General features: G+C 35.9%; 1 long non-coding RNA gene across 1 annotated transcript in view; it reads left to right on the top strand.

Annotated features, from left to right (window-relative positions):
* LOC113500456 overlaps positions 1-22,826 on the top strand; it is a 64,960-nt gene extending 42,134 nt beyond the window's left edge. Inside the window, exon 2 of the long non-coding RNA XR_003401205.1 lies at positions 22,736-22,826. This is a non-coding gene — a long non-coding RNA (uncharacterized LOC113500456). The remainder of the gene's footprint in view (positions 1-22,735) is intronic.
* Positions 22,827-23,680: the final 854 nt, after the last annotated feature.

Here is a 23,680-nt window from a genome sequence, read left to right as displayed (position 1 = left end):
AATTCAGTGAACAATTGTTTTATGGATTCATTGAATTGTCTTTTTGTGTTTTACTTACTCTACCTTGACATCCTCACACGAGAAAACAGATATTTTGTTCTTGGAATTTCATGTGAAAAATGTTTCTTTCGACTTAAAAAGGTAAGAAGGTTTTGAACGTTGTAAATAATTTATTAATAGTATTCCGTCGATTTCAATGGAGACTTTATTTTTTTATTTAAAAAAAGGCAAAAAAAAACTAGACTTCATTATTTAGATAACCAATACCTAACTTCAAATCATAGTGCATAATGCGGATACTTGTTACAAGTGAATGTATGTTTATAAGTATAAAAATGCAAGGAAGTATATCAGAACGAGTGTTACTGGAAATCCATTGTCCCTGTCTACCCTACCAAAAACGCGAGACTGATAAAATATATGATCGTTGCACGGCAGCCGATACAGTGGCTTCGTGGCCCTGCATAAATGTGGGCCATCCTTCGAACGAAACATACATAGTTCATGCGGCGGAGAGGACAAAATAGACCAATTGTTTTACCTCAATGAGTCTTTGTGGGCACACAAACAGAGTGTGGCCAGTGCGTTGCTTAATTAATTATAAAGCCGCGCTTTGAAACTGCAATGGGCGGCGGTTCTATACGTGAATTTGAGAGCGAATTTTAGTGAAAATGTTTTTGTGAAGGAAATAGAACAAAAATTTCCGCTGAGGCATTTAGAAGAATTGGATTTGGAAAACTTAACAGTATAACAGATTTTGGAGGTTTTCCCTTCTATAACTGTTTTTTGCGTTCGCGTATAGGAAAGTGTTTCCATTTAGTTTGATAATATTTTGCATTTTATGCAAAGGGAAATATTAAATATGCACTATTTCAATCCTGAATATTTTATTGCAGTCTATAATATGTAGAATTACTTCATGCTATTATTTTCATCACAGGCTACTAGAAATTTATGGCTATTTAAGATGCAATTTCATAAAATTCAAATTATCTCTGACACTTTTCATAAGTGGCACACTGATGAGTTACAAAATAAAAAACAAAACAACTTTAAAAATAAGAAAAAAAAAACTATTGAATCATCATTCATAATTTGAAAACACAACAGCTACCAACATCTAGAAGTGAATACAGAGCGCTTATCTGACTCATAAACAAGGGAACACGTTGTAAACTTGTCTAGTTTTTAACATTTCCAGTATGGATTCCTCGTTTCCTATCCATAAAGAGTGGGTCGCATGGTCGCCGGCACTGGACACTTTCAGGAGAGAATTTACGTTTCGTTGGCACGCCATCGTTTCGCATGAAGCCGAAGTGGCGCATTCCATTGCCCGTGTCTGTTCTAGGTCGATTATATTGTTGTATTGTTGCTACTCTTTCTGCTCTGTGCAGTTTTCTAAATGCCCCGTGCACTATGTTAGCGCATGCAGAATGAGAGTTTCATAAATTTATTACAGTTTGTGTTAGCACTTACTCTTTGAATATATTTTGCGTTGTTTGGTTTACTGTTCGGTTTTTATTATTTAAAATGATCATATATAGCCGAGTGGTGAGGTCACCACACCGAACCCACTATGCGCGACTTGTCGTGGGTTCGATCCCCGCGTAGGACAAGCATTCGTGTGATCCACGAATGCTTGTTTTGAGTCTAAGTGTCTTTGTGCTTATGATTTGTATATTTGTGAAACCACCCTGCGACACAGGATTCAATTCCTTACTGCGGGAATCGTGATTTATAAAAAAGTCTTTTGGCATTTTGAATACGATGCGTAGCAGGTTTGATCCTCATCTAGGACACACATTTGTGTGATCCACGCATGCTAGTCCTGGGTCTGGGTATCTACATGCTCGTGACTTGCATATTTATGAAAACTCCAACAGAAGGATTAAAACGCTTTAAGCGGACAAAACGAAACCAATGGCTTTAAAATATCCAGATAATTTACTTAGATTACACCCTACATTGCCGTGTAATAAATGGCAATGTCATAAAGAAAGTAATATTCAAAGTCATTGAACACCTGAAACAAATATCCGATCAATAAGAGGCTCAGCACATCCCCAATAACAAAAATACCGCACGAGCCATAAGCGGACTGTTTTCATGTTTCTCGTATGTTAATGTATATATTCAATTTATGGGCCCTATTAAAGACATTGCATCGGCAAGTGGAATGGTTCGGAGTCGGGCACGTCGCTAGTTCGCGCTGGTCCGAGTTCGGAATATTAACAATCCGACTGCGACTGTGCCGCCAGTTTTCAGAAAACTGCCTTTTAGCAGACACTGAAAAATAAAATCTTACTCCGTACAGCTACGAATGAAATAAAGTTTTCGGTGATAGTTTTGCATAATAACTGGGTTAGTTCGGAATTTTCGGCTAAAACTTGCTATTGATGTAACAATTTTAGATATTTCGAAGCTCTTTTTGTAGTCGCTTTGACTGTTTTGTATTAGTTTAAGTATTCAATTTATGTATCTTCAGAGCTTTTATAGTTTGTTTTGCCTTTATTGCATTACCGTAAAATAAATTTCAACAAAAAAATTAAAAATACGTCACAGGCTATCAATAAATATAATTTAAACAAATGACAATTTTAGGAATTAATTATTAGACTATTATTTTGTATCTAATAATCTTGCTAAAATATATAATTGGATTTGCATATTTAACATTTAACCAGAAGAGTTTCTGCAATGAAAAAGTTTAATAGGATTACGGAGAAAACGTACCAACTAGTTCAAAGTTCCAATATGGCGGCAAGAAAAAGGTCATAAACTTGTGTTGGGAACTAAACGGTGGAAACACTTCTTAGAAAAGGTCGAATCATTTCCTCGAATATTTTGTTCACTATCACATTATATACATAGCTTTTAAAGAGAATGTAGAAGTATAATAATTTAAATATATTATAAATACTTGTCTTTAGGACTCATCATCGGCCTAGCCTTTTCCCAACCATGTTGGGGTCGGCTTCAAGTCTAACCAGATTCAGCTAAGTGCCAGTGTTTTACGAGGAGCCTATTTGACCTTCTCAACCCAGTTAACTAGCCAACACGATACCCTTAGGTTGACAGGTTGTCAGAATTTCAAGCGTCTGACTGTCCGTAACGACTGTCAGAGATGTATGAATAACAGTGGGGACTCACATTTGAACATGCCTTCCGAAACACGGAGGAACTCGTTATGACAAAGATGGTCACCCATCTACGGACCAACGGCGTCATGCGTAGCTAACCTGTGATCGATTGACTTATGCAGTTAAATCTTGGCCACGAGCTCCTCAACATCAATCAGAATAAGTAAAAATAACCAAAACGTTGTCGTTAATTCACTTTTGTCTGTTACGGTAACTTAGCAAAGGGGAACTTTTAAGGGCAAACCGCTGAACCGATCTTGTTTCTATACTATCTACTTTTCGCTAAGAGAACCAACACCCACGCAAACGAAACCGGGAACAAAAACTATTCCTTCTAATATTATAAAGCGAAAGTATGGAAAGACGTTTGTTACTCCTTCAAGCAAAAACTACTGAATGGATTTTAATGAAAGATAAACATCAGAATAACACACAGATCACCATTTATAGTTATTTTGTCAATTGTCCAAAATATCAATTAAGTAAGAAATGCATGTTTGGTTGTACTCCTAAATGAAAATAGAGTCCTTCATCGCTTCTGGTGTGTTTGGTAATATTCTTGAAATACTAATCCTGCGCAAACAGCAGTAGCTAGTATTCCTAATTTTCTATAATACTTAATACCAGTATAACTATAATACACCGATCCTTTATTACCTTCCAAAATAACCAGCTAACATCTCAGCATTCGAGAAAAACAAATAAACAAAATATCGTTATTACTTAAAATACTTAATTACTAATTTAATTTTCTCCGCCTATATCTTTGATATTTCTATCCTTTTTTCTCTCAGCGTAAAAGACAGGGATAGAGTTTACTTTACCCTTATGTTAAGCCCCTTAGTCTATGTCTACGTAACAAAGATATTATAAGTATGTCCGTGGGGTTCAGTAATTAAAGTTAACGAACTTCGCATGCAAATGAGACCTCTTTATCGTTTTTGGGTTAAAAACATCTATTAGACGACTTTATAAGGAGTCCCTGCGGTGGAGGGCGTGGAATACACGCGGCAACTTCATTCTGTGGATTAACCATGAAAGCCTTCGATTACTATGGTACAGTGTTAAGAATATCATGTAGAGAAATTAATAATTTTCTTGTAGAGAACGTGAATCTAATCTTATGTGCAAGAAAGACGATTGCTGTCCTTTAAAATTTAAATAAGTGAAATAACCTTAAAATAAAATTTTAAACTTTATTTAAATCAAGATTTGTTACAATTTGAGAGTATACTGGGAACACTTCACATATTACAGTATTGTGTTTTTATATAGTGCTTTATTTAGTTTTAATATAGGGTAGATGGCTATGGCTGTACTAAATATTCACCTGACAGTTTGAGAACTATGAAATGTAATCTTTCGAATCCGAATATTAATCATGAATCCAAAAAAAAACCGTATATACTGAGTTCGTATCCAAAAAATATATGTACATTATAATTTCTACTTAAGTAATTAACGTGAACAAAGAACAAGTGTGGGTTTAATTATATGGTTCAAAAACATCTGTTAATTTAAACATTGCCTTCCTTGAAACTAACTGCTTTGTTGTTTCACATCATATTTGGTTTATTATATTTACGGTATATATGTTTTGTTTATACAGAGAACCCTACGAGAGTTTATTATCAATTGGACTGGCTAATCCATATGAATGTTTTAAATACTTGTCTGATATACGCTGTCTGCTTGTTATCGTTGTACGGGTAAATCACTCAACAAATTTGAGTGAATTTTGGGAAAGTTTTCGATTAAATTCCAAGAAAGGACAAGCTACTGTTTGCTGAGATACCTGCAAACTGCGTGGAAGGAGCCACCGATAAAAGATAATAATTATATTAAAAGCTTGCCATTTGTTATTTTTGTAAGTTACCTACTATTAGCTTTTGGTCCATACAACATAGTAGGCATTCGTAAAATGCCACAAAAATACTCTTTCCCGACTGATGTTCATTACGACAGCAATCAGAACCTCCAGTACACCGTTCTTAACATTTATTAAGTTAATGTGACAATATTTATACTAATATTCATTCCCCAGAGGACAATACGTTTAATGTGTAACCCTTATAATTATACAATTTATGCGTTCGTAAAATACCATCAAATGTCGCTTCTTGTGCAAACGGTAATGTTGCCAAAAACGACCGCTGTATTTGCATCGCTGTCATTTTCTGTGATGCAAATGTATCCTGATTGCTAATTATTTGATTTACGTAAAACGGTAATTTTAGAGTAGTTGTTCTTTATTTTAATTGAGTACTGTTAATTAATTCGTGATAAAATGTTTGACGGCGTAAAGGATTTACAGCGTAATTAGCTTTTAGGCATGAATCAATTATAGGGAAGTACGAAAAGATTTGGGGGGTGGGAGAAACCTTTGCCTAGCATTTACCCATTCCTTAAGCTTTCTAGCTCGTGTAGGTTCTTAAAAAATACTGGTCAATTACATTGGTGTGATAAAAAAATCATTTTCATTGTCACGTCATTCTCTAAATAATACCGTCTATCAGATAAAACCAAGCGAGATAATCATCAAAAATGTACGACAGTCACATTTGATGCGAAAAAAAAACTTTCTAGAAAGCTGGACGCTCGAGATAGGTTGTCGTCGCCCCTGACACCCTGGTACAGATTAATGGTTTCCATTTGGGGGCAGGCCCGTATAACTTTTTCGACTTCCAGTCTCGGTCCTTTGAGATTTCTATGAAAAAATGTTGCATGTTCCCTATATTAGTGGCGTTTGCGACAGTAAAAGGTTTTTGTTTATCTGTCACTCATTTTTTGATGGGAGGAAATGCGAAGCGAGAATGGATGGGTTGAATTTTCGTATTCAGTATATCCCGCTGGGAGTAAGCAGAGATATTGGAATGTCAGCGCCCGTGGCCCGCGGTGTTGTCGCTGTGTTTTTTTTTGGTATTGAAAATAAGATGGCTTTTGTTTTATCCTGTAATTCGTTTTCTGATTTGGTGTGATTACGTTGTTGTGTGTTTAGTTAGGTCGTGTGAACGACGGCGACAGTTACATGTACATATGGCACATGTTTCTGATATTATTCTTCGGATAAATGGAAGACTTATTGAATGTGGTGAAGCTTATATACAAGATTTATCTTGTGCTTTTGATGTTTTATTCTGTCACTTTTATTACTAATAAAACATTATTTTTACTGGAATACATCAACATGAAAAATTTCGACTGCCTAGCTATCACAGTTCAAACGTACAAACGCCTCAGTAATAACGGGGTTCCATTTTTACCATTTGGGTACGAATCCCAAAAAAGTCGAAGTAAAGTCACGGGCGCAACGAGTATCTATATAAAATCAGCATTTAATTTACTGCCCCTTGTCCAAACAATTGTCACCCAACAAAAAGTTACATGTAATACTTTAAAATTGGAACACAATATTGAAAACAAAATGAGAACGGCAAAAGACTTGTAATATCCGGTCGAAACCAGATCGCTGTCTAAACAAAACGCTTCGAGCTATGTGGAAACATAAACACTTGCAAATGCCTTGTTCTAAGTTCACATGCGATCTCGCTCGCTCCAAGTAGACAGAAGGGGACAAAACATGGGCCCCAAAAATATAATTTCGGTAAGTCATTTAATACAAAATGTTACATCCGGAGATTTTTTTGTCGTAATGGAACCGAAATCCATTAACGTTGCGTCAGATAGAGAAACGATTTGATATAAATTGTTTTGCGGAAAAACAAATTAAATTCCATCTGATAAACAGACCCTAAATATCAGACATGCTTTTAGATTTATTTATTAAAAAATCTACCAAAAAAAATTTAACCGTCAGTGAATCGTAAGATTATGATTTTTAATCTGTAGAGGCCAAATTATTAACATTAAGGAGTAGTATTTGACGGCACGGATAGCCGAGTGATTGTGGTCACCACACCAAACCCACCGAGCCCTATATGTCGCAGGACAAGCATTTGTATGATCCTCGAATCTTTGGTCTGAGTCTAGGTATGGGTTGGTAGGTGATTAAATTACATATAGGTATCATCCTAAAAAAAAATGATTTTGCGAAGGTTAAATAAGTTTTCCATGTTTACATATCATTGATTGACTGAGGTCACAGTATTTTTCCTGGTGATAAAGTGTCTTTAAGAATAGTATTTTTAAGGCAATACGACAAGTTTAACACAAGAATTTCCACTTCCACTTCAGACCACAAATCAAGAAACTACTACTAAGTGCTTTAATTACCGCTACATCATTTTAAAACGTAATTTATTCCTGCAACGTCCTAATGTGAAATGGAATTCACGAATTGAATAGAACTCAGTACAAAAAATCTCGACTACCTCGCATTTTCTTTATAGCGAGGTTTTAAATCCTCATATCTAAGGAAAAATGTGAAAGATAAGTTTGGTGTAATTTATGTGAGCTACGTTGGCATTGTTCTCACACATTACGAGAAGTAGAATTTACTTCAGTATTTTGAAATTTTCGTAATTTTGTACCTGAACTCGAGTTGAGACTGAACAATGAACCTGAGTGCTTTCTTCTCTTGATGTTTGTGAAGAGACAATTCTACTGCAGTTTGAAATGTAGTTTATTAAAAACAAAAGGGATGATGGATTTTTCAGTGGCCGTCTTGCAGTTTGTTGCATAGCGATAAATACATATTTTTTACAGTCATCATCCCTATTATGTCTTTTCTCCCTTTATCTATTTCTTCCTAGCTTGAGTTTTCTCATGATCGTGCGATCGGTTTTGGTTTTAGCGATTTACCTATTTTGTAATTGAGCAACAATCTATAGGATCTATTTCACAAAGTAATAATATATCTGCTGACTGGTTGTCACTATTAAAAATGTGAAAAAACAAATTACGGAAATACATCGGTTTTAAAATATGTTTTCATTTTTCACTAACAAGTCTTAGTGCTCTAGTTTTATTCTGATCGTGTCTGATCGCATCTCCAAAATGTTGATATGAAAAACCTTTTGTCTTTAAATCTGTCCTAAAAATACCAAAACATCTGATAAAGCATTATAACTGATTGTCCGCTTAAGTCCTGAAAACGCGATCATAAAACTCTCGTCCTTAATTATGCGAAGTATATTAGCGAATTTTGCCCTTTGCCCTTGGGGATTCAGGAATGCTCGGAGAATTAATGGTGCCTACCGCTGCGTGTTTATTTCATTTTAGCCTATAGTTCTTTATATCTAGAGAATGTAGTGTTTGTGTGGTATTCAAGATATACTATTGTTGGTGTGGTTAAGTAAGGGTTTTGATTATTTAAGCAGGGATTTTATATAATTACAACTATGTTGGGGTCGGCAGTCTAACTGGATGCAGCTAAGTATCAGTGATTTACAAGAAGAGATCGCCTGTCTAACCTCCTCAACCCTGTTACCTGGGCAACACGATACCTATTAGTCAGACTGGTTGCAGACCATCTTGCTTCTGACTAACCGTAGCGACTGCCAAATATGTGTAAGTTTGTTTGCGTGTGATTTTCTGCCACAGAATACTTGTACATGATACACAATCTCAGCACAGCTAAAAACCCGCAGTGTACATACATGGTAGTCAAATGACGTAAATGATTTATATGGAAAAATACCTTTCATATACAGTAAAAGGCTGGTATTATAATTAAGTTGTACTTTCAAAACAAGCGCGGTAAAAAATTCAAATTGATAAACACATCGTGTACCTAAATAAAATTGTATTCTATTCAATTATTTTCGTTTGTGTTTCTCGTGTTCAACTCGGGTTCGTCCTAATTGACATATGTACATATATGTTTTTCTTTTAACCCGGCATCAGCTCGAAACACGTAATAACAATTCTGTTTGCTCGTTTAATATTCGGTGAACGTACGAACCGGCAACCCTACGGTCTAACTTCTTAGCTTCCACATTCTATGAACGCAGAATTATCATATTTTAGATATTTGAACGCAGCCAATTTTGTGGCTTAAAGAGAAATTAGTGTTCTGCACGAACATTGCGATATTATTCCAACTTAATTTAATGTGGGTTTCGGGTATTTTTAGTCGGTTTTTGGTAAAGCTATTTTGTTTTAATGGCTTTTTATTTTGTATTCATTTTGTGAGACTAAAAGTAAAATTAGGAATATTGTCCTTGATTATGATATTCTTTGGAGAATATGAAAGTTACATAATGCTCGCTAGAGTGGATCGTTATAAACTCTTGTTAAAAAGTGTGTCTGAAAATAAAAGGTATCAGTTTTTGAACACTAATATCTTAACCCACATAGACTCAAATAATTCATACGAAACATGAGTACAATACATGTCATGTTTTCATTTCTAAAGCCATTTCTCATTCAAAGCTACTTATAATAAATAAAATTTGTCAGAACCTTTCCCATACATTTGTATACGAATCACACCTTATAAATGTTTATTGGCGCCAACCCGCGGACCGTGCAAGAGGGTTATTTTTCTGCCCCGGGCAAGGTATGTAAAGTGGAAAAGGGAAAAATGGACACTCAACGGTTTTGGGATGCATTATGTTAAAACATCACTTCGATATGAACGAGTACTTTTGAAAATAATGTGTACGACCGATATCCTAGCTTTAGCGTGTAATAGAAAATGGTTATATGGAAAGACATATTCTTGAATATATTTTGGTAATTTACAAGTTGGATAACTTGGCAATGATGATTTTTGGTAATTAGCATTTTCAGAATACGAAAAAACATCTATAGTCATTTTTACGATTTTTGAATGACGTGTACAAGCATTTTTAAAATTTTCGTGCCTTCCAGAACACGGAGAAACTCATTATGACACAAATCGATGGACCGACCGTATCAAGCGTGGCTTAATCGTTAAACTTGTGCAGTTATACCTAGACACAGGATCCTCAAAATTCTAGCTACAACTTGAACTAAACTAAAAAACCGTTAAACCGATGCATCAATTCATACGTCGTATTTGGTTTTCTACTTCCCTAAATGATCTACATACTACTTCGAAACTTTACATACTATAACCTCCTTGGACGGATCACAGTTCAATGACATCCTTGTCTCTCACATAGCTCTATCCTACTTTAGCATGTGACCTAAACTAGTTCATAATAGAGACACGGCGACGTCATATTATTCAAAGTTCGTGGTAAGTTTGGAAGCAGTGCTATATGGAGGCGTTGCATGTGTGGTGTCGTATGTATGATCTAGTTTAGTAATTTAATTGTTTAGTTATTGAAATATCTCGGTAATTCGAAATGTCGTGGATGCACGCTGACCTATCATCCCTTAGTTGTAATTTTTAACTCGTAGTCAAAATCTTAATGTTTTTATTCGAAAATATTGATATGATAACGAGATATCGTGATCTCAGCTCTTAGTACTGAATCCATTTCATAATGTTAATTTCTCCAAAAACTAAGAAAATATAAATAATAAATAATTAACTGGACCAAAGGTGTAAAGATTTCAGGTGCAATCTTTTACAAAAAAAGACCTTATTTTCAGATAAAGCAATCACAAATCAATACTGCTACTGTAATTATGAGTATGTCACTTATACTCAAAACGTCATTCCATCATTTACCAAAAGTTTACAAACTGTAAAAATCTCTTTACAATTGAAATACAATTACCTGTAGTCAGTTATTGCAATACGTTACACGTGACCGGATACTAGGTGCCGGCCCGCAAACTGGGCACGTTCGTGAATGCTCTGGTGTGACGGAAAATGTCTTTAGAATATAAGGGAACATGTCTAGGTTACGTCACGCCACTGTTGAGATGGAAATATTTTATAAATAGAGCTTTTTCTTAGTTTGATGCTCGTTTTTAGCTGTGATAACATACAATTAACAAATTTAATTAAAATTAACGTAGCTTAAACTAAAAATAGTCTTGTACTGCGTGGTCACTCTTAAGGAAAACTTCTTTCCTGTGGCCTCCCTCTTCATTTTATTAATGACCTCAGTCTTTCCTTTCTTTCTATAGATCATAAGGAATGACATGTTACCATCGCTCAGTCGTTAAGTAAAAAGTTTCACACATTTCACCTGGTAAAACATTTTTTTTCGTCAAGCTTCCTTTTTTCCCGTCACGTAAGCTAAGTATGTGATTTACTTAAGTGTAGCAAGCATACGCAATGAGGTGGGGTATGGTGGGCTCACGCTAAATTGTCTGTCAGTTTGACGCGTCAAATGGAATTTGTGGGAAAATAATGTTACGAGATAACCTGATTGAGGCGCGCTGTAAAAAGCCGCCATATTAGTGTATAGTTCTTTTGTTTTAAGAAAATGCGGTTTGGTGTTCGGCATGGAATATGGAAAGCTTTTTTCCGTAAACTTACTATGTTTTAAGCTTGTTTAGTTTAAGATAAACTTTCTCAGTTTTGGTTAGTTATTATATTATTTTAATAGATTCATTTGAGTCAGTACAACAGCTAGGGAATCCATAACCTTCACCAAATTGTTTAAGTATCTGAAATTCCAAAATGTTTGATTGATATGAAATTTGAATGTGTAAACCCTCAACTTAATTTTCTGGCACATAAGTCATTTTCAAATTCAAAAACAAATTTTCAAAAAACTCTTACGTGTCTAAATACAAACTGTAAAATTAAACCGAAATGAAATACTCGCAAACATAAAGTAGTATTCACACTGCAAAGCAAGCTGAGGCACACACCGATTAAGGGCAATTTACATTGTTCGCCACGAGTACATAGCGGTTGTAAATTGTTATAAATCATTGTTTGTGCCTATTATAACACATTATTTCGCATTACTGGCAAAATCTACGTGTTGTGGGAGTTTTATTTTTCTATTTACTGTTAATTTATTAGGTGGCGATGCCCTGGGGAGCTCGGCGTCAGCGTTCAGTGTCGGCTGCCGGGATTTTATTAATGTTTATGTTATATTCTGGTTTTATTAGTTGCTGAGAGGATAATGGACTGTTTTTTGTGCTAATAATAGTTTAGTCAAGTCAAGAGTGAAGTATGAAGATGTATTTTGATTGAAAGTTTAGACCTATTTATGCTATTAAATTATGCTATTTTACACTTAACCTATCAGAAAACAGACATTACCTTAGTAATTTGCGTAAATAACAAGCAACTTATATTAAACGTAGATAAAATCGAAAACAGAATCCATTGTTCCCCAAAAAGACAAACTTAAAGGGCAATGAGGGCAGTGAAATTAATTTGAAATTACATAAAACGTCTTATTGTTCGTTAAGTAAATTTTAAAGACGGGAATCCCCGTGAGAATTGGCCCAGGCCTGATTTAACAGGGTTCGATTTACGTTCCGAGAGCACGCCTTGGAGCGCCCACCGTGGTCACCTCTAAGTCATAGGCGGAAAGAGACTTATATTTTTTAAGTGTATTGTTTAATAATTTCAAAATTTTTCAAAACTTTAATAGGTAAGGGTTTCTTCCCAAGGAGTTAACTTGTGAATGAAAGGAAAATATATCTTTTTTTAGCGATTCGGCCTACACGATCAGTTTGAACGATTGGTAGAACTGTTAAATCAATATTTCAAACTTGGAATTACTGTTAAAATTGTAATAAAAAACTTACAATACGAAATAAAAGCTTGACTGTAATTTGAAAAGAAAGATTTTGTATATAGTCTTTAATATTCTGATTAATAAGGAAATTAAAGACGAAAACGAAATCTTGCGTCACTTACAACTTGCGCCATACACGAAAACTTAATTGAATTTAGCGATATACGTCCCGTTCCAAATTTGGACAAAACGTTCGAAAACAAAAAGACGTATTTTAATTTAATTTATTTACCGAATACTGAAGAAATCAACAAACCCCTCTAATACCATCGCAGAAGTTTAATACAGGGCTGTTTTTGTTCCTGTAAATAGAATATTTAATTGGAAACATAATTTACCTGAACTACATCTTGTAACGATTGAGGGCTGAGCTTTAACGGTTCAAGTTTATCGATAACAGGATAAGCTATGCTAGAGAAGGTCTGTCCTTGGATGAGTGACCATATTGTATGTCATGCTCAGTTAATGCCAAGGCTGGACAGGCAAGGCCCTGTGTGAGACGGGGAGGTCAGACAGACAGTCGTTCCTTGTTAAACACTACTACGTAGCTGCATCGCGTTAGACTGGAAACCGACCTCAACAAGGTTGAGAAAAGAGCTAGGATGAAGATGACCTCTTAGAAACGTTTGAAATGTGTGTTAAAACTCGACTGTTAAAGAATAGAAACAGTTAATTATAATAATGCTGGTCTCAGATAGCTTAAAGTCAACAAATAAGTACGAGTATGATTACGATATGTTGTTAGAAACGTGAATGTGAGTGATGTGACGTTACGTGAACGTGATGATGTGAAGTCTACAAGTTGTCGCCGACAAGTCTAAAACTAGGGAGTCATACTTCTTAAAACCGACAAGTATACAAAAAGAGGTCAAGTGCGAGTCGGTTTCGTCACACTGAGGGTTCCCTACAAATATACTAAAGATAAACAAATCGGTTTTGCAACAAATACATTTTTGAGTACATACTCTTGTCATATCACCAATTTACAGTAACAACCGTTGCTTAATCTTATTTTTTAGTAGTTGTTGTCATTGCTGTGAAAATGTTAACTGACTAGCTATCACGGTTCATGAGATATAGCCTGGTGTCGAACGATGGTCATACAGACGGAGGGTTCCGTTTTTACCCTAAAAATGGCGTGACATAACGCATTTCTAATACCTTCCATGTTCCGCTACTTACAGTTCGCAAGTACAAAGGTTTAACGAAGGGCTGTACTCTTACCATGACATCTAAAAGCTGTATTGCTATTGTTGAAAACCACTTCCGCAATAATCAATTTAATACTTGTGTCGATGGGTTTGTCATGATGGGATTGAACCCGTAGCGCAGTATGTTTGACCTAATCCTGCCATTCGGCTATCCGTGACACAAGATAGCGCTATTTTTCTTACCCAACGCCATCTAGTCTCAAGCTAAGCAAAGCTTGTATCATGGGTACTAGATAACTGATATACATACTTATATACATATTTCTAAATACTTACATAACATAGATAAATTGCACCCAGATACAGAAAAAATGATCGTGTTCATAACACAAAAAAAAACCCTGGGTGAGAAATTGAACCCACAACCTCCGGTCCGTTCAATCAACAATCCAGTCCGTTTTAGACTTCACGTAGCGCCATCTCGCTTCCTCAACGACAATATCTTCTCTTTAACGTATAGTACAGGCCTAAATACAAGTTTACTACTTTATTTACTCGTTGAGTTCGTGGCTAAGCTATAACCGCATAAGTGATTCGATCACAGGTTAAGCTATGCTTGACGCGGTTGGTCCGTGGATGGGTGACCATCTTTGTCATAACGAGTTCCTCCGTGTTTCGGAAGGCACGTTAAATTGTGGGTCCCGGCTGTTATTCCTACATCGTTGACAGTCGTTACAGATAGTCAGAAGCTGAAAAAAGTCTGACAGCCAGTCTAACCAAGGGGTAAAACACTGGTACTTAGCTGAAACCGGTTGGACTGGTAGCCGACCCCAACATAGTTGGGAAAAGGCTAGGCTGATGATGATACTTTATTTACTCGTTATAAGTAAGTGTGGGTTTCCGGGAGATCGGAATGGCTTCAGTGCGAGACTTTGTTTCACATATTAAGCTATAAACTTCGTGAGAAGTTACAGAAAAGCTTAACTACTTACTTATACAGACTACCTCTACTTAAGTTAAGGTTAAGTTGTATTATTTGATGGAATAATGGTGGTTCCTCATATTTTTGTAGGGCTCCGTATCCAAAGGGCAAAAAAGGTAAGGATACTTACTGCTGCGCTGTCTGTTTGTCCATTCGTTCGCCTGTGACCTGACTGTTCTCATGAACCGTGATAGCTATACCGTTGATTATTTACAAATTATGTATTTTACCGCGTATCCGATAAGTTCTTGACGTGTTATTGAAATTATAACAATGACCGTGGGACTATACCAATCAATAAATTCAGTCTGTCGAGATCCACTGCTGGACATAGTCTTCCCCCAAGTTGCACCACAACCCGGTGGTCCGCCTTCCGCATCCAGTAATCCATGGGGAGTATAAATGTGGAGCAATTGTTCAAATACCTTTATGTTTAAGTTTCATAATCCCGGTGCATGTACACGTCTGCAGTACGATTCTAAAATAAAGCAATTTGTCAAATTTGGGCATTGGCATGGAAAAACGAGTGACCGAAGCCATTAGTGGTAGCCCCAGCAGTTTTGCCGAGCAATGGGATCGAAATTAATAATAAAATCTTCTCATTTTAATTTTCCAACTCTCATACCCACCCATTACTACTTCAATTCCAATTATCAAAACAAGAACATCTTCAATACATAAAATAGATTGGACTACACCTTAATGACGTCATCAATGCACATCACGCAATAATAGGCATCGGGTTTGCCCATTAACAGAGGAACAGTTGGTCCGGAGTCTCGCACACATGCTTATGCAGATGTTATTTGCCTCGACATTATCTTGTAGAGTCTCTCGTGATTATATGGAACGTGACCGAGGTTTCGTGAAAACACCTTCTTAGCTTACTTAAAACCTCTGTGAACAGAAGAAAAACTTGACACTTTTATTTCTGTGCCCACTGTGTCCCATAAGTTTTACTTTGTATTTCCGCAATAAGTAATTTAATCTTTGTGTCACTGATGGTTTCAAAAAGATTCAAGTCACATGCATAAAGACACACAGACTTATGTCTGTCGTGGATCACACGAGCGCTTGTTCTAATCAGAGCTCAAACCCGTGTTGGTGCGCTCTATGCGTTTGGCGTGGTGACCTTAACTAGCCCTATAAAGATAGATGAAGCAAAATTATTATACAGAGGAAACTCACCCTAATTGTCACTCACTGATACGTTACAGTTCTTCGAGCTATTTCAGACAATCCACATAAATAAATGAAAATACCTTGCGTAGGTATTCTGGACTGGTGAAAAATCTCCAAATCTCCAAAGCTAATTCAGTCTCCTTAACAGACTTTTATTTTGCCCCCACATATAAATTGACCTATCCCAAGCTGTATCCCTTCATACTTAATAGTCAAAAGCATCTTAAACATAACTTGTATCAATGGAGATGACTATCGTAATCCCGCGATAACATTGTATTATCAACAATAAGGGTTAACTGGACGGTAGTTAAACTACAGTTAAGCCCTGTTAACTGTTGAACCGATAGTTACGGCGGGTCAGTCGTTAAGGGTTTACGAGTTCCAATCACTGGTGACATTTTACTTCTATTGTTAGGATTGTATTGTTTTGTCTCTGACGAGTGTAATTGTTGACGGAGGTTTTAATTATTTTGATATTACGGTGTATAATGTAGCGGTCAGATGATGACTGTTTAACGCTTGTCGGGGTCTAAGTGTTTCTGTATGTACATTTTGTTCGTGTTTGTACTATTAGGTTATGATGAAAGTTCTATTCATCATTGGCCTAGCCTTTTCCCAACTATGTTGGGGTCGGCTACCAGTCAAACCGGTTTCAGCTAAGTACCAGTGTTTTACAAGGAGCGACTGCCTATCTGACCTCCTCAACCCAGTTACCTGAGCATCACGATACCCTTGGTAAGACTGGCCGTCAGACTTTTTAAGCTTCTGACTACCTGTAACGACTATCAAAGATGTAGGAATAACAGCCGGGACCCACAATTTAACGTGCCTTCCGAAACACGGAGAAACTCGTTATGACAAAGATGGTCACCCATCTACGGACCAACCGCGTCAAGCATAGCTTAACCTGTGATCGAATCACTTATGCGGTTATAGCTTAGCCACGAGCTCGATGAAAGTTCTATTATGGTTTTGGAAAAGATCTTTTCGCGTCTTTGTTGAGAGTCAGAGTAGTATGTCAAGTGACAAGTGGGAAGCCGGTCTAGTGCGACACTAAGGGTTGCGTATTTTTTTTTTACAGACATTGGTCCCCCACCAATTTTAAACTTATGACAAACATACCCTTTAACCGCTATTTTTTAATTTATAGCAGCAACTTATACATCGTCGACGAAAACGATAATTATCGCCGCTCATGAGATTCTGGTAACAGGTGGACAGACAGCGCTTGCCTTAGTAACAGGGTTCCGTTTTTATCTTAGGGGTAAGAAACCCAAAAGTATGGTTTTAAACTAGAACGTGCCTTTATTCAGCTCTCTGTCTACACTTAGGCTTGTGTAAGCGAGATAATACAATACCAGTTACGATATTTCTACTTTCACGGCATAGTAAGCATGCAGAATTAAAAAAAAATACATTTGACTTCTTCTCAAACAACTCAGACTTTAAGAACAACGAAGTAAACCCAACAGGTTTATCTCTCTAAACCATTTTACGAGCTGCAATCGAGTTTTACGATGGCTACAGAGTCGGTTATCACATCGGTTTCAATGCTCATAATAACCCTCTAGTTATTTATAGTTTATTAATAAACCCTAAACTACTCTTAACGAGATACTAAAGGCATTTACACTAGGGTCTTATCGGCAGTTTGTTAAATATGATGGTTGTTGTAACTGGTGTTCAGATCAAAGCTTTTAATGCCGATTGGGAATAAGTGGGTATTGCGGGGGTTAACGAATTATTGGGTATTTCGTATTGAAGTTGTCATATGTTTTTTGTTTTTACTCATGTAAATAATTGCGTATCGCGGATGGTATTGATTTGTCACAATAAGTCTCAAATCAGACGTTTAAAAAGATGCAAGGGCTTCTTAATTTTCGGACCCAACCGGGAGTCCAACTCAAACTGATAAGTTCACCTACTTTTAGTTTGTATCATCCTCGTGAAACGTACTATAAAAATCATTAGACAAGCATAAATACAATTTCGCAATCTTTAATTTGTACAACTTCTTTGTTACACGTAGAAACATAATGTAAAAAATATCAAGCTCTAAACATAATATGTAAATATAACTACTTAAGCTGTCCATTGTTGGGTAAACGAATTTCAGTCCTGTCAAGAAAATTCGCTCCGTCAGGAAACCTTGCAAAAACGCGCCGACGACCAACTGCCTCCGACCCCTGCGCAGTGCAATTTGTACCGGATTTCTAAGTGTATTCAGAATATACATTATGCAGGCTCGTATTAGGAATTTCCCACATTACATGCCGAGTGATTTCTGCGGCAGTAATCTACCGCACGCGATTGAATATGTATGGATATTGCACATCAAACAAGATACGTGGGTTTGATCGTTTATGAAATTGGATTTGTCATAACTCCCATTGATGTGTGGATTCGATTTTACCTAGAAGTAACCTCGACTGAGTGAGGTTTGTTGCTGATGGTATTTTTGGGGTTTTTTCTTGTTATTGTGTATTTTAAGTGCACGCTACCGTTTGTAATGTCGTGTTATAGATTTATAAAATAACTAAATTTATTAATTAATCTATTAAGATGAATAAATTTTCATAATTATTCCGAGATTGGAAAAAGTAAGAAAGGTTTAATTTATCCGAAATTATCACCATCATACAAGCTGTTAATACTAGTTTTTAATATTGTGAAATTCCTACTGGCACAAGAGAAATTTGAAAAAGATCAAATGCTAATCTTTCATAGACAGTAATTCAAAACACACAGAAACAACAAAAACCCACAAAAGCTTTTATTCAAAAAGTTCTCTCTAACAAAATACGCCTTCAGCAAATTCGGTCACAAAAACTAGGAAACTACGAAACATCCCCCTGTAGTGTAATAAAAAGGTAATCACAATCGTTTATGGAGTAGCGAGGTGTAACGCTGAGTCGATGATCAGATGGCATCGGCTCGTAAACGAGACATAAAAGTATTCAGCGAATGGCGAGTCCGAGGTAGAGCGACGAATTACGTGGATGCGGTAATATGATTATACTTTTGGAATACTTTTCTCTTGTAAAAAATCTGTATCTATGTAAATAGGTGACTGTAAAATGAAAACCTTTGCCTTAGAAACCATAGCCAATTCTTAAAAAAGATTGACATTACAAAGTATTTATCGGTCGATCAAAATTAGTACTTAAGTCCATCGTTTTCATATTCAGTTTTGTTATAAAGTAGTAATTGAATAAATTAAATTATTAATGACTTCTGAAATTATAGACACAAAAAATATTGAATATTATAGAATATACGACTTCCGCGTTTTGACGACCTCCGTGGTCGAGTGGCGTACGCACCGGTTTCAAGGTGTCGCTAGCGCTGAGGTCCCGGGTTCGATCCCCGGTCGGGTCAATGTAAAAATTCTTATTTCTACATTGTCTCGGGTCTGGGTGTTTGTGGTACCTTCGTTGTATCTGAATTCCATAACACAAGTGCTTTAGCAACTTACTTTGGGTTCAGATCAATGTATGTGATGTTGTCCGCATTTATTTATTATTATTATTTATTTATATACTTTTACGTTCCCATTTTGTTTTTTCTGAATACAGTCATACTTTTCATTACTATTGATAATTACAACAATGTTACTAAATATAGATAACAGTTGCCTCCTTTAAAAGTTCGACGGTGTCAATTATGGAAACAAATCTTCTTTTTTTGTCTCGCTTTTACAATTGGTATAAAATTATTTTCATTAGGTCATGGGCATGGGAGAGGATTGAGGACCTTTTAAATCAAATTTTTCCAAGAAAACATCCCTCAGCGAAACAATGACAAAATCACTTCGTAAGTCCTAACCGCGGAAGCACGACCAAATCTATACAAGGAACGTTTTACGATCTCAAGCACGACACGTGTTCGTTAACGTGAACGTAAACAGATCGTTCCGCTGTCGTTACGTCGCCGTCGTCTCACGTACAACCATTTTGACTGTAAAACTTAATAGTCGCGGTATTTACTGTATTGTAGCGATAAAAGTTTGGTAGCATCGAGTATGTAACACGTATTATACTAATATTGTAAGAGCTCTTGCTTGTAATGCAGTCTTGAATAAAACATTCATTTTCGTGTTTCGGGTTTGCTCGGTTGCTTTCAGTTTATGGAATTAAGTAGCCTACCAAGGAATATGAAGTTTTCGGAACAAACTAAAGTAGTAGGTACGTCATATAACAGTGAATAGTATTGCAGTCTGAGGAAATCGTGTTTTAAGAAATACTGTTTTTGAAAGACACTCAAAATAGAAGTTACGACAAATCCAATTGGTTGTATAATTCGTAGCATATTTCGTAGCACTTGCACTGTTCGTAGCACAAAACACTGCAAGTGTTAGTGGCGGCGAAAACATATATTGGTACTCATACGTATAGATAATCGTACGTACTTACGAAAGTATCTTGTTTATTTTATTGTATACAGTAGTCTATGCAATTATTTGCTACTTTCAAAACTATTATATCGCCAATCTACGCTCGCCGCTACGGGTCTCCACGAAGGCGAATCTAATTCGCTCTTAGACACTTTAAGATTTCCTTTAGGGGCAAGTGTAGCTAGCTTAACAAGCTAAAATGCATAAACTAAACAATGAAACAAGAAAGAAACAATTGCACCAGAATAGTCAGAGCTTTCATAATGAACAGTGGAACACACGATGACGTCACGTAGGCGCGAAGTCTGAACGAGTTGCTTCGCAGTGCTGAAGTAACGCGCTTGTCTTGAGGGCCCTTAGTTACGCCGTCGTCGTTTATGACCACCTCATGTGGCTCACTAATGAAGTATTTACATGCTGTTTTAGTCATTATTCCAGTTATATGTAGGACGCAAAAATAAAATCACGTCGTTTTTGATGTCTGGTTTTATTAAACATAGTTTTAAGATTTATTTTAATACATGATGGTATGGAATCAATAAAACCACTCGTATGCACGCTTAATGCGAGCTCTATGAGAGTTTCGTACAACAAATAGCTTAAGAAAAAGATGTGTTTGGTAACAAATAAACTGAGGGACCCACAAATTAATATTACATATATTGAAGGGCAGTTAATAGTACGAATTGCACGTATGTAAGATCAACAGAACTACGTTAGCATTATATTCAAGTATAATTTCTATAAGTTAAACTAGTTGTCACCAAAGTTTCCTCAAGAAAAAATAATTACGAAAACTCTACAAACAACTTTTGTAGCCGACCAATAAAAACTTGTTTTCCTAGCAAGTGAACAATATCAGTAGCAAATATAGTGCTCACATTCCAATTGTACGCGGAGAGCATAGCAATGAGTGCTTTCCGCTGAGAAAACTAAAGGTAGAGTCGGATGAAGAGGTTTAAATGTTTTGTAGAGTCGATTAAATTTGTTTTTCTATTCAGGAGGTATCTTTGCAGTAATGCTTTCAATAATTGTAGAATGTGGCAGCCCTGGCTGTTTAATTCTTACGATAATCTTTGAAAGTTATTCTCGATTAATATGTGTTTGTTAATTATTTTATCGAAGCAATTAATTAAACACTCTAAAATTATTCGAAAATTCAGAATATAAGTAAAACGACCCTTTACTTCGAAACTATCGAATCAAACTAATTATTATTAATGTGTAAGTGTTTGTTACCACTTCACGCCCAAAAATCTAAAACCGATTGTTAGGAAATTAGATATGGAGGTAATTGACTTCTTGAACGTTACATACACACAGACCGTCTTCGTTACAGGAAGTGCAACTTTAACCGATGTCATAATTTCTTTTTTTTTTTCAAATCGACCTCATTCATTTTCTTCATCTTATAATGAATGCATTTTCTAAGGCTCCAATATCGCAACAAAACTAAATACATAACGAGTAACTAAACAAACATTCTTTACTTCTGATGTCTGCATTTTTCTATTACAACAACTTTGGACCCGTCCCGGTATTGTTCAAGTTAAATTTGCTTCTCACCACTATGCACGTGACTCCGGGGAAATACAAAGTTAATGCAATTGAAACATTTATGCCCGGATATAAGTATTATATGATCGATATTATTTGAGTTTCAACTATGAATAATAGTTGTTTGCGTCTATATTTGGGTATTTGACTAAAAACTCCAATTAGTCTGTGAGGTAGAGTTAAAATGTATCGGTGTTTTTTTTATCGCGTAAAAAGTGATTATAACACAGTAAGTTAAAATTTTGTGTCACTTATCAGTACATGTTTTAGCGACAAGTGACGTAATTAGAGCAATACGTTTCACCAACACTTGCACTTGCGTCTTATGTTCGTAACTTTTTATTGATTAAAAAAAATATGTAAAAATACTTATCCGGTATATTTTTGACATCTACCTGACGGATTAAAATAGATTGATATTGTCTATTTAGACAATTAGAAGACGGTGATAAGATGATGAAGATGAATAAGGTGAGATAATATTATGACTATCAAACTATAATGGTAAATATAAAACTCATAAAAATGCAAAACTCAAACACACGCGTCAAATACTTAAAAACGCTCACTCAAATACAAGCTTTGACTTCAACCTGAACCTCAAAGCTATATAAAATTTCAAATTTCTTTATTTACTTGTTCAATTCAATTGATACTTTTGAAAGATTTCCATGTAAAATGCTACAGATAGAAACAAAAGCCTACATGTACGAATCAAATTCGTAACCGATCAAAGTTCCAATTGACCTTTGTACGACTCTACATTTCGCTAATCCATACAGATTACCCCAATTACTACGAAGAGGACATTCAGGACACAGTCGCATTCGAATAAAAGCTCCATTCATAAAATCAAATATTGACGAAGGCAAAGGAAGAAGTATGAAGAAAGATTCTTATGTCCCTACAAATGTCAGGAAGGTAAGTAGTCATGACAAGGGTGAAATGTGCGAACGTCATAAACTTATGGAAGGTAGAGGGGGCTGAATAATATATGGTTAGGAACAGGATTGGGCTGGTGGGGATTTTTCTTAATCAGTTGTTTTGTCTTGTAGATGCTGGATCTGTTCGTGATGATAATGCTGGTCTATACCCGGTTGCTAAGTATGAACTTTGAGGTGCAGTGTAGATACTATAGCTGTAGAGAAATGAAGGCTACCGCTCCTTGGTGTACCGCTGACTTTCCAACCGACTTCGAAAAGGTTGAGGTTCTTAATTCGTCTGTATTTTTTATATTGTTATCTCATGAATTTGGATTGTATTAACCGACTTTTGTTTTTTTTTTTTGCATTTTATCCAACAATTAGCTGTCAGTTGATCCCAAATAAACTTCATCAAGTTTGGCTCGATTGTTTTATTTGAAATCGGTTGTATGTTTTTGTTCTTAAAAGATGTGTTTTCTAGTCGCACCTGTTCTGTTATCACGTTACTACAATATTACAAACTAAATGATGATAACAAAACGGTAAAAGGCAAACGTGAATCTTTTTCTGCCCCAAACAAAAGCAACAACGGTATTCGTTGCCATGGTTACCGCATAGAAGAGAGTCATGCCCGAAACTTCCTTATTCATAACAAAAACATGACGAACACTGCACTCTTGCTTGATGAATCTCTGCATAATGCAGAAAACAAATGATTCCAAAGGAATGAAGATTCCAAATTTGTACCACTGCCCTAGTGAGAATATTTAAACAGAGCAATTAAACATAGTTAAATCAACTAAT

This window comes from Trichoplusia ni, chromosome 14, assembly GCF_003590095.1.
Source record: "Trichoplusia ni isolate ovarian cell line Hi5 chromosome 14, tn1, whole genome shotgun sequence".
NCBI classification, from domain to species: Eukaryota; Metazoa; Arthropoda; class Insecta; order Lepidoptera; family Noctuidae; genus Trichoplusia; species Trichoplusia ni.
Note: the sequence above shows the minus strand (reverse complement) of the source record. Positions and strands in the feature narration are given on the sequence as shown.